Source organism: Hydractinia symbiolongicarpus, chromosome 12, assembly GCF_029227915.1.
Source record: "Hydractinia symbiolongicarpus strain clone_291-10 chromosome 12, HSymV2.1, whole genome shotgun sequence".
NCBI lineage: Eukaryota > Metazoa > Cnidaria > Hydrozoa > Anthoathecata > Hydractiniidae > Hydractinia > Hydractinia symbiolongicarpus.
This window is the reverse complement of record NC_079886.1, coordinates 22,535,561-22,548,692: the sequence shown is the minus strand read 5'-3', so window position 1 is coordinate 22,548,692 and position 13,132 is coordinate 22,535,561.

Genomic DNA, 13,132 nt, shown 5'->3' with positions numbered 1-13,132 from the left:
CATGTGGAGAATCCCGCGCTACCCAAGAGCGGTTTTGGTATCGGTCGTATTCAACACCTCGATGTAGACTTTCAAAAACTGAAGCCTACTAGGGGTTCCTCGTATATCGAAGTACCAAGATGGATCGCAATGAAGAAGGCTATCATCAACCCTAATAACAACGATGAAGAATGCTTCAAGTGGGCTGTGATTGCAGCGTTGCATAATGAAGATATTGGTATTCATCCAGAACGTATCAGCAAGCTCCGACAATATGAGGAGCGATATAACTGGCAGGGTATTGAATTTCCTACTAGTATCAAGGACGTCAACAAATTTGAAAGGAACAATCCCGATATTGCCGTGAATGTTCTATATGTAACGGGTAAGAGCTTTAATATCCTGCGTAGATCGAGATTTAATGAAAGACAGAAGCAGGCTAATTTGATACTAATAACTGATTAGAATAGGAAACACTACGTAGCCATCAAAAATCTTTCGAGATTATTGGGTAGCGAGATATCAAAGAATACTACAAGGATGCATTTCTGTCTGAATTGCCTGCAGGGGTACCAAGCGATAGAATCCCGCGATAAACACTATATCTACTGCAAAGACAATGAAGCGGTCAAGATCATGATGCCTAGTGAAAAGGAAAAATGGTTATATTATCAAGATGGTCAGCAGCAATTCAAAGTCCCATTCATGATATACGCAGACTTCGAATCCCTACTAATTCCTATGAAAGAGAATGCTCAGGATACAAAGAATAAGACCCCAAACAAACATGTACCATGCGGTTGGTGTACGTATTCCACCTTTGCTTATGGTGAGGTGATGATCCTCTGTATAAATGCAGGGGTGATGGATGCGTACAGCTCTTTATCCAGCACCTGGAAGACGAGGTGAAAAGGCTTTACTCGCTGTTTCCCCAGAAGCCTATGATAGCATTAACGGAGGAGCAGAGGAATGAATATGATGCTGAAGGTGTCTGCCATAAATGCATGAAGTCATTCAACGATGAAAATAGAAAAGTTCGAGACCATTGTCATTACACAGGGATCTACAGGGGTCTGGCTCACAACACCTGTAATTTAAAATATAAGATACCTAATCATGTACCTGTGATATTCCACAACCTATCAGGGTATGATGCTCACTTGTTTATTCGCGAGCTGGGCGAAACATATGACACTCAGAATATAGGTTGTATCGCCGAAAACACCGAGAAGTACATCAGCTTCAATATTATAATCAAAGTACCCATTACAGGCATGGGATATGGCGATGGTGAATTTTACAAAGAGATCGAAATAGGATTCATAGACAGCTGTAGATTTATGGCATCCTCATTGGAGAAATGGCAAGTAACCTTATTGGTACGAACACGGCAGACATGAAATGCCAGCAGTGCGATGTCTGGAATTCTTATGCATTGATTATGAGTATGTAGCAAGCTTTTGGTGCAGCAGTTGTGAATCAAATACCTCGAAGCAGCTCGACAAGGAACGAGTTAAGGCCAATACACCAGCTATGAGCTACTATTTCAGTGATGATGATTTGTACCGGCTAATGTTGAGGAAGGGGATATATCCCTACGAATACATTAATAGCTTCAAACGATTTAAAGAGACTCAGATACCACCTAAGGAAGCATTCTATAGTACCCTTAATATGAATGGTATAAGCGATCATGACTATGAACATGTCCAGGAAGTATGGGATGCTATCAATCCCAAGGGGGATGAAACTACCATGAGTGATTACCACGATGCGTATTTAGTGACGGACGTTCTGTTGCTTGCCGATATCTTCAGAATTTTAGCAGCACTAGCCACGCGAACTACAAGCTCGATCCTGCCCATTTCTATTCCGCACCCGGCTTAGCATGGAAGCCAGCGTTGAAATACACAGAAATCAAACTGGAGCTCATTACGGACCCTGATATGTTCCTGATGTTTGAAAAAGGTAAAGGGGTGGTATAACCCAGGCTGTGCACCGCTACGCGAGAGTGAATAACAAGTATATGGATGATCAATACGATCCTGATAAGGAGTCGTCATATTTGCAGTATCTGGATGCCAACAATCTATATGACTGGGCGATGCAACAACCCCTTCCAACTCATGGTTTCAAGTGGATATCGAATGTTTAGATAATCAATGAAAAGAAGATCGAGAAGCTGGTATCTAATAACAAACATGGGTATCTCCTTGAGGTCGACGTCGACTACCCGAAGGAGCTCCACGACTAGCACAACGAGCTCCCCTTCCTACCAGAGCGTAGGATGATTCACAGAGTTGAAAAGCTTATACCAAATCTCGAGCATAAGCGAAAATACGTGGTGCACATCGGGACTCTACACCAAGCCCTAAAGCATGGCTTGGTATTAACTAAGGTCCACCGTGCTATCCAGTTTGATCAATCCCCGTGGCTGCAGGGTTATATCGATCACAACACTAAGCTGAGAACTGCCGCCAAGAATGACTTTGAGAAGGACTTTTACAAGTTGATGAACCTCTCGGTCTTTGGAAAGACGATGGAAAACATTCGCAATCACCGCAACATCAAGCTAGTTACGAATGAAGCCGTATATACGAAGTTGACCATGCAACCAAATTTCAAGAGCGGTATTTGCTTCGGTAAAAATCTTATGGGTATTGAGATGGGTAGGACGGGTAGTAAGATGAATAAGCCCGTGTATATTGGTCAAGCTATTCTAGATCAGTCAAAAACCGTCATGTATGAGTTCCACTACGATTACATGCAGCCAAAATACGGTAGTAAAATACAGCTGTGTTAAATGGATACGGATTCGTTCGTATACCACATACGAACAGAGGATTTCTATCGGGATATAGCCAACGATGTTGAATCACGCTTCGATACTAGAGCCTATACGAAGGATGACAACAGACCTCTCCCAATCGGCAAAAACAAGAAAGTCGTCGGCTTATTTAAAGATGAGCTAGGCGGTAAGGTCATGACAAATTTTATCACCTTGAGACCGAAGGCCTACGCCTATAAAGCCTTAACTAAAGAGGGGGGTGATAGAAAGGCCAAAGGCGTGAAGAGGGCCGTGACCAAAAATGTATAACTTTCGAAGATTACGAGCAATGTCTGGAGAAGGGAATCAATATTTCCAAGAGTTGGCGTTGTATTAATAACAAAGGTCACAATATATACACGCAGGAAGTCAAAAAAATCGCGCTTAATAGAGCTAATGACAAAAGAATCGTTCAGGCGGATCAAATAACAACGCTTGCCCGGGGATATTACCGGTTGAAGGAGAAATAAAATGGAGGCATTGCTATTAATCGCTATATTGCTCCCATATATTTTAATCATCCTCGGTTATTTGAAATATAGACGGGTAATAATAAAGATGTCAAATCTCGTTGATATTTTCGATACTCCAGCAGAGGCTGTTGATCAACCTACAGACAAACGCCAAATCCTGAAAGACATCCGTAAGACCAAGCCTCATCTTTTACCCAGAAAATGCACACATACGTTCATCGATAAGGCATCAGATGAAATAGTCGAGAAAATTCATGCTGAGTACATCCTACGCGAGCTAGTTGAGAAGGGACAGAAGACTGCCAGAGCTCTCAGTACCCATGCGATAAGTATGTATACTAGCCATCGGCAACCTTGTATCTTTAGATGATCCCGAGGCCCTACGCCAGGATCGAGAGGGGGACCCTATTATAAAAGAATCCATGGCTCACCTGGGTATAGTCCTGTACACAGCCTTTGGTCGATTCTTCGCGCCGCTGTTGGTAGCTGCCCATACTATTAATCACACAAAATTGTCTAAACAGGGTTCCCCCGATTCGGGAGAACTGGTGAATGATACAAGCTCTCCATCATAAAAGAAGATTTTATAAGCCCTGTGGCTTATAAAAAATGAGCACTGAACAACCACAAGAAGAGAGGGTAATAACAAAACCAGCAAAGCACCCAGGTCGAGTTGCACAGGGTCACAAATTAGCCGCACTTATGAAGAAGAGGAAAGAAGATCTTAGACAACAAGAGGGTGCTGTACAGCCTCCAGTCAAAACTTCTTCTGGAGTGAGTTCTTTACAGTCAGGTGGTTTAATATACATTGGTGGAGGCATCATTGCTATACTCGCCTGTGTGGGAGGGGTATATTATATATTTCCGTAGAAAATCCGCGAGTACCCAGCAGCCTGCTGCAGTGGCTCAGCAAAAATCTTCAAAACCCCAACCCCAGCTAGAGATTGATATTTTTCATATGCGCTAATATAATAAAGGATGAGCAGTAAAGAGTATCAAAAGGAAGTTGTAGATTCCCTATGGGAGTCTGTCAGACTAGTATCCTACACCATCGTCTTGGCACTGGGTGCTAAAAAAGCATTGGGTGTTTTTCGACCAGGTGCGAAGATGGATCTGGAGGACGGTGTTAAATTGGCAGGATATATGACAGGAGCGATCCTATTCGATGACTATGCCATTAAACAAGGCTGGTATAAGCGTTCCATGATGCCTCCAAAATAAAAAGAGTTCAAGGTTTTGTTGTCTGCCCATGGCATACAACAAACATGTTGGATATTGTCAAGGAACCTCATACAGCTATCTTTACGGGACCCACTTCTTGTGGCAAACTCGACCTCCTGGATAATGAATATAGGGGTAACTTTCATAATATTATAATCCTTTGTCCCACCATACATTACAATCGGACATATCTCTATCAAACCAGTCTCTGGCAAGACCCCTATGTATTTCTAATTGACCCGGGTGATCAGTTATTTGAATGGATAGGAAAATTGTCGTCGCTGTTGGCTGGTGAAAACACGCTCTTTATCGTCGACGATATTATTTCGGATGAATCGCTGGATAAACGTAGGCAACCATTACTAGACCTAGCCATAAGCGGTCGACACAGGAAGCACTCGTTATTCTTATTGACACAATCGTATACCGCAATTCCCAAAAATATCCGCCGGCAGAAAAAGCAGTTGTTTTGCTGGTATCCGCACGAGAGAAGTGATCTTGTTTTGCTGGATCAAGAGACAAATCAGATAGAACACACCGAGTGGGAAGAGATCAAGGCTCAACTCAAAAAGTCCAAGCACGCGTACCTATATATTCGTCTCGAGCACCCTAAAAATTGGAGCATATTGGAATAAATAAACATGTCATATATCAGAACTTTAGAAAAACAGCTCGAGGCCTGTTACGAGGAAATGGATAGGATACCCTACCTTGAATCTCAATAAGAGGCTCTTGATGAAGAGCTTCGTGATGCCCTGGAGAGGGTAAAATATCAGAGGAACACCATGTATTTTTTCATGTCTGTCCTAATGATCACCCTGGTTGGAACCATTATTTAAAATAAAATGTCACTTACCTTATTAACACCACATTACCTGCTGGAGCTATTGAAATTCTATTCGATGATCAAGGTAAAACCATGTTTAAACGTGCTGATCTTGAAAGGTTTTTAGGGATTGAGAAGATTGCAGAGTCATATCGGGATATTCCCACCATCTCCCGTGATGAAATAGTGTTGGTTTCAAACCAACCCCTTGGAAAAACTAAAAATCCTCAAGAGCAGCATTCATTACATTGAATGCTGCTCTTGAGATTTGTGCGCGTTCAAGAAAACCAAAGGCCCTTGAGGTCATGAAATGGCTGGCGCTAAAAGGTATTTCAAAATTAGAGGAGGCCATTGAGGAGAGGGATATGGCTATGGCGATGATTAACGATGATCTTCATGAAAGAGAAAATCAACTTTATCTACGAACCTTGGAAATTGCGGAGCTTCGTGATTGGTATGTTCCTACCGGCTATCCGTATGATAATGTGATATGTGTTATTGACAAGAACTATCCTAATGAATGTGGAAAAAAGCGCCAACACCCTCATTACATTTCGTTGTCAGCGCAGATCATTAAACGATCAGCTTCGTACAATAGGGGAGATGTATCCTAATATGATCGAGAGACATCCAATATGTGACGATCCAAACGCCGTACATACATGGAATAGGTTCAGGGATGATAATCTCGGGATAGAGAATTCATGGCGAAATCATTTTACTTTACCAGATGACGCTACGCGTGAGTTATTCGAGGGGATGTATGATATAGATATGTCATAATATGTATATGTTTTGTGTGTTCATAACACACAGAATCGAGAAATATTACCAATTTTTAACATACTCCGGAGGTAGTTCAATACAGTCGGGTACTAGAATGAGCTCCTCTGACACGAAACTTCCAATGGGACCTCCGTAAAGATAGTATAGGAGACGGGTACCGGTTACGATACGATCCAGTCTATATGTTTTCTTGCTCCAATAGGCATCCGTTGCGCGTCTTTTAGAGTCATTATGCTCCTCGCCAGGTTGTAGAAGATACAGGTATAGGCCGTCGTCGGGTAGAGATTTTTCCTCCGTGTGCTTCTCATTTTTTGCGAGTGGTACTTTATCGAATTTAATGGCCTTGCTTGGTTTCATTCCTATCATAGCCGTTTTACTATTGTTCATGCTTTTCACGATAGTGTACAAGTGCTTGACCCATGTAGTACTCTGTTTGTCAGAGGCAAGCTCTCGCGCATCCTCGGGCTTGAACAATCTTTCGGCGAGTACCTTGTTGTAGCTTTCGACGAACGCTGTGAACGTGTGGTGATATTTAGTAGTAGCACGTTTTATTTCGACATGCTTGGATTCTAACAGCTTTGTCACGTCCGATTTGAACTCACTACCTTGGTCTCATTGGAAGATACTCGGATATCGGAGAGGTCCCGCTTTATAAAAATCTTTGAGCATGTCAGCTACTTCACTGGCTTTCTTCGTTCTCAGAGGCCTCGCGACCTTGAAGCGGGATGCAGCATCGATACCTGTTAGTATATACTTGTATGTATTACCATACAGCTTGTCATGAGGCATGTACAGGAGGTCGAATTGGTGCATTTCGTTCGGCTTTGTAACGGTGAAATGCGGGTAATTGATCTTTTTCGGACCCTTGCTATGTCGGAGCCAGAGCAACTGACGGTATAGCCAATGTATGACTTTCTTTTTTGAGAGACCAGATTTTTCAGCGAGTATCTTAATGGCTTTTCGTCCAGTCCAGAGATTTTCTGGAGAATAGTAGATTTGACTTATTTTTTCAGCTTCCTTCTCGGTAACAATATGTTTTACTTTCGACATATTTATTACATATCGAAAACGTTCTGCATTACATCCAATTGTACGCTACGAACCCCAAAAGGGCTAATGAGCTACTTATAAACGTGAGTTCGCCGTCTTGTTGTCTTTTGCTCGGCGTGTAAAAATCGGATAATTTTGGAGCTTTTTCAATCGTGGCAATGAAATACTCCCGTATACCATTGTCAAGCTCTTTGAGAGATTGTCCTGCCTCCCGCTGTTTCTCCCGCCGTCGGTTATACCAATCTATTTTTGCTTGTTTGTCACGGACCCATTGAGCTTGGGCCGCCTGCAATTTTGTAACCGCTAAATCGTGCCGTCTGCGCTCTTGTTCCCCATGACCCGAGATTTTGCTGAACAAATAGTTACTACCCGAGAATTCTAGGGCGTTAATTAACGCGCCATTAGCCATTATCGCGAGAGTTGCCATCTTTATTCTATTGTAATACCATAGAATAACGCTATGAACATATTGATTAATACTCAAGTGAGTGAAAACTACCATCCAAAATATTCAATTGCGCATCCATGAAGAACTACACATAACACCTGATGTCCCCTGCAACCTCATTCTTCTTGGTCATGTGCAGAGTTATGCCATCACTAAGCCTTTGTAGGGGTCTTCCGCTCCCGTGTAGGTTGTGATCGTCTGTTGCTCTGAAGTCGACAAAGAGCCCATACCTTTCCGATAGATATTGGCCAATGGTCACGATGCTATCATGGGATCCGAAGAGCCCCACTACCTGTTCCATGTGATCCTTTGGCATCATTATTGAGCTATACAGTTGATTAGGCTCACCCTCGATAGTAATCGAGATTTTCTCGATCTTGGGATTGTAAAATTTCTCGTTATTCCCAGCATATGCTTTAACTACACCGGGATCCTGAGATAGCAGTAGGACACCTTTAAGGCTCTTCGCTGGTGTGTCAATTTTCAAGTTGTAACTAGTGTCAGATTTTTTTATTATAACAACTTTGCTGCGGAGGATTCTTTCATAGGGCAACGCGGGACGGGAATAACGGCTCATCATTGCACTCGCCAATTCTTCGTTGGTCACTTTATCAAATTCCAAACATATATTCGATATTTGATACTTGCTATCGGCGGGCTTGACAGCCGTGCTTCCAACGGCTGCGCTACCACTATCCTTTATAACTTCACCATATGAAGCAAAGTGAATCACAAACTGCAGTCTATCGTGAAGCCCCGCTTGCTAAAACGGAGATCCCTCGTCATCGAGAACATGGAGCCAAGAGGTATGCAGAACGTGTTACCGTAGGCCTCAGCAATCGCCTTTTCCTCGTTATTGCCTACATGATCGCTGGCCTTGACTTGGAGGGCTCTCACGGTGCCGTCGTTAGGATTTATCCCCTGAAGGATCAGGGTGTTGTCGCGCTCAAATTTTGGCAGCCACAAATCCCTATACACTCCGAGGATATTAAAATCGGCGATGTTCTGTACTTCGTTAGCGTTCAAAGTAATACGCAAACTCTGTACCAGAGCTTTGCCGATGTTGCTGACAATTGTACGCTTGCTGTTAGTCCCCGAAGGCTCTAAGTCAAAAAGGAGTTTGACAGAGCCGGGAAAAATTACGTCGTTTTGACCAAGGTTAGGCAGATCAATATAGAGGTGGTTCTCTTTTGGACCTATAGTGCTAGGTATGTGGCTGATCTTCACCCTCTTATTTTTCCCTTTCATGCCATACATCGTTTTTACCTCCTTATTTGGATCTAATTTTGTTCCGAAAATACTCATTTATTTAGGTAGGCTGGTGGTTGAAATAAATGACTGATAATCCGGGATATGAAGAAGACTTTACGCCAGAGGAAGATATTCAAGACGAGCCTGAGGAGTTTAGTAGCGGGAGTGAAATTCTTCGGCCCGAGAATATTCCTACTACACCCGCAACACCTTCACGAGGCGGTCTCACTGACACCACGACGGCAAGGCATGAACTACTAACATCAAAAGTTGATAGCCTATACGAAGCTCTTAGTGGGGAGCTAGGGCAACCGAATGCCAGGCATTACGATAACTTTACAATAGAAGGTAATCAGCTTACCTACGATGGTATAGAGCTCACGAAAAAGAAGGGTGAATTGAGGAGCGTTTTCGAGATAAAACGAAGGTTGGGGATGAATCGCATGAGTGCCATAGGGTTTATCAACTATACCACACTACACAAGGATAGTACGACAGAGGCTCAGAAACTAGTTAACGAATTAAATCATATTGAGGAAAGAGCTGATGACATCGAAATGTTGCCGCTACTCGGGAATGTTCTAGATAATACGAAGAGCCTCATGGAAGATACTTCCTTTACCGAAGGCTTAGACGAACATGAAAAAAGGGGTTTAAGCGCGAGCTTCAGACTCTCAGCGGTAAACTGAAGAGGTTAGAGACAAAGAAAGCTACACCAGGTGTATCCGAGGAGCAACAAAAAATTTGGGATAAGGATATCCGCAATCAGTTGAAGGCGATTAAGGAGAGCTTCATGAAGATCGCTGAGGACGACACATCGCTAAGGGAGAAGCTGAAAATCCTCTTTAAGGAACAGGGGATCACTAACGCGAGCATCGTTTCTGCTGTTGGTCTACTGGTCTCTACCATCGTCCTGGCAGTTACTGGAAGTGGAGGTGCTGCCGGAGGAAGTACAGATAGCAAAAACAGCTTGAAAGACTCGGGAGATTTTTGAAGTATCTAGCAGGTAAAGCCGGAGCCGCCCTCCCAGGGATCATTGGCGCTATCGTATCATTTTTCTTCAGAGTCGCTGCCAAGGTTGTAGAGTTAGTAGCGAGTCATCTGTATTTAGCAATTGCTGGAGCTGTAGGGATCGCCGTTGCATCCATGGGAAACAGAAGGAGTGGGAAGAGATCATAGAGTAGTGAACGTTCTGATAAGCCACTGGCTTATCAGACAACTATTACATCTATCTCTTCAACCATATAATGGCAAGGATCAATTCTACTCCGACCGTAACCAGCGTGGCTTTGGTATCCTCATGCTGTCTGTGAGCTTCCTTGGTATGAGGCGTGGTTTTCTTGATATGTTGCCTAGGAGGTGTCGTGAAGGCTGTCTTATGTTTGACAGCATGGCCCCTGGTATTCAGATCTAGCTCCATACCTACACATATGTTAGATGGAGCTATTAGAACGTTGTTGTTATATCCCACAATCTTTCCAATACGAAGATCCATGTTTGAAGGAAGCATGTATACGCTGGGCATGACGGCGAAATTGACTGGAGTTCGTGCGTACTGTAACACCTTTTGAAACTCGTTGATGTTTTCACCTACGTTTTCATCACGTTTAACCATGGCCTCGAATTTTTGCAATAAGATTTGCCTTGCTGTATAGTTATCGGCATTAGAGCCTAGGATTGATGCCTTAGCACTCGCTTGAGAACCTAGCAATAAGACAACATAGACGCGTATACTTTCGCTTAGCTTGGTTAGGCCTTCCGATGTGAGGTTGGTATGATGAATTTGGCCCAATCCCCATCAACCTGCGGCCACCATCTACCACTCGTCAACGATGACACTAGGGATTTAAACTTGTAGGGACTATTAGGATTTTCACCATACTCACGGCATACCTGCGCATACCCCAAGGTGGAGTAAGGATTCTCGTACTGAAAAAGCCTTCTTTGTATGGCATGGGTACCTTCATTTTTGCTAAAATACGCCTCATGTGGTAGTACACGTGGAATTTAAATATCGAGTTAACGAGGGGTACGGAGCCACTCATGTGCTTGGCAGAGATCCCCAACGCCGTTGTCGCGCAATGACAAGCAAAATTGACCTGAATGTTCCAATAGTCCAGGGCTTGGCCTTCCCAATTTACACTCACGGGATCGTTCAGCAGGTTAGTGGGAACTTTGATGGGATATTTGGTGAACTGTGGGAATGCCACGGAAATGTGCTGAGTCGTAGACAGGTAGAGGTCCTGATACTCCAAGTTAGTTACACCGAGAGGCCACTCGCCTCTGTTAGACTTGTACTTTGCCTTTGGGTTATAGCTATAAATATTCATCTTTTCTTTTAAGAAAGATTAAGCAATTGTATATAACTGACATATCAAAGCCTATAACTTTTGACGACTACCTAGAGCAGGACATTAAGATAGCTCTGAAATGTATCAGCATACGAGCTACGTGGCTGAACCTTTTCGAAGAAATAACGATATCAAGATTTATAAAGCGACGCCCGGATAGACCAATGATGGGGATTTTACCGTCGGGAATTTTGAAGCCCTCATCACGATCGAAAAAGGTCTATATAGGATCGAGGATCTCGCGACCATAGTCAACGACCAAGCAGGGAACAGGATCAAGTTCTTTGTACTCAGGAATGGAGTCTGTAGAGTCAGAGTTAACAAGGGGTACGTTGCGATAGTCGATAAATCACTACTGGACCTTATGGGTTATAATCTTCATACCGAAGCAATGTTTGCCGAGGGCGACTATGACAGCTTCTACAGGACCGACGTCTACCAACAGCTGAGACTCATTTGTCACCAACTCGATGAAGATGATTGCTTGCTGGATGGTAAAAAATCCAAGATACTAGCCATTCTACCTACCAAGGAGGTAGGTGGTTGGGGAGATATGTTAACATGGATTTTCGATAACCCTGTATGTCTTCCTTTGAAAGGTTCAACGGATCGCCTTGAGTTCATGCTCACAGAAGAGTATCACCACGATAAGAACGTTTTATTCATGGGTATAACCATCCAATTGATTATAGAATAAATGTGACAGATATTACAAAGCTTTACCCGAGCTTACCACCGAGTGCGCCTGAGCAAGAGAATAACGAAAGTCAGGTCTATCGGCTGAAGAAAATAGAAGAAATCGAAATATACCTACGAAATGAAGTTAAACAACGTGAAAAGCTGTCGAAAAAATTTGGAATGCATGGTACCTGGATCCATTATATGGATCACGGGTTATTAGCGATAAGTGTTATCACGAGCGGTGTTGGTATTACGAGTATATTATCAGGAATCGGACTTCCTCTGGCAGTGGCAATGGGTGGGATCAGCATTGCCGTTGGATTGGGACAGACTGCTTTAAAACAAGGTGGAAAAAAGATGAATTATAAACGCAAAAAGCATGATAGTATAAGATTATTAGCGGAAACGAAGCTGAATAGTATTGTCGATTTGATTAGCAGGGCGATTGAGAATGGAGTGATAAGTGATTATGAATTTTCACTAATAAACCAAGAGAAGCAAAAATATATGAGGCTAAAGGAGCAGATTCGACAACGTACGAAAAAGATCGTGGAAACGATCAATGAACAAGAGAGACAAGCACTTGTAGCCAAAGGCTGCGATGAGGCGAGATTAGAATTGTTAAAAAACTTGCAGTCTGTGAATTATGTAAGAAATACCTAGATGATCCACCTAAATATTCATAATCTAATTTGTTAATGAACAAATTAGACGATACCCACAACTTCACCGGTAGTTGCATCAATCATTAGGTCACCTTCATAGATTATACTTCGTTTTTGTTTTGTTTCCAAGCCTCTGATGTACTCCTCCAATATTTTCATAGCTGTTATTTCTGGGCATGATTTACAATGAGGCCCAAGGGTTTCTGTTGAAACGTCCTTAAATTTTACTTTGTGAATAGCAGCGATAAGATCAGATTTCTTAAGGGTTGAATACCCACTTATCCCTAATTCTCTCGCTTCTCTTTTCAAATCATTCAATTTATTTTGTATACAGTTGCATACAAAATCTATCGAGTTTAACTATACTACAAAGAATGGTTCTTCGTCGTCATCTGAATCAATAAGATGACGTGTCCTTGATGACGTGTCCTTGATGACGTGCTTATATTTACACTCCTCCAAAAGGACCTGCAGATAATTTTTGGATCCCTGTCGATAAATGCTGGATAGCTTGATGATAGGCGTACATTCACACGGCTAATTTTCAGGTACTGGTTTGTTATAATAATCAGTG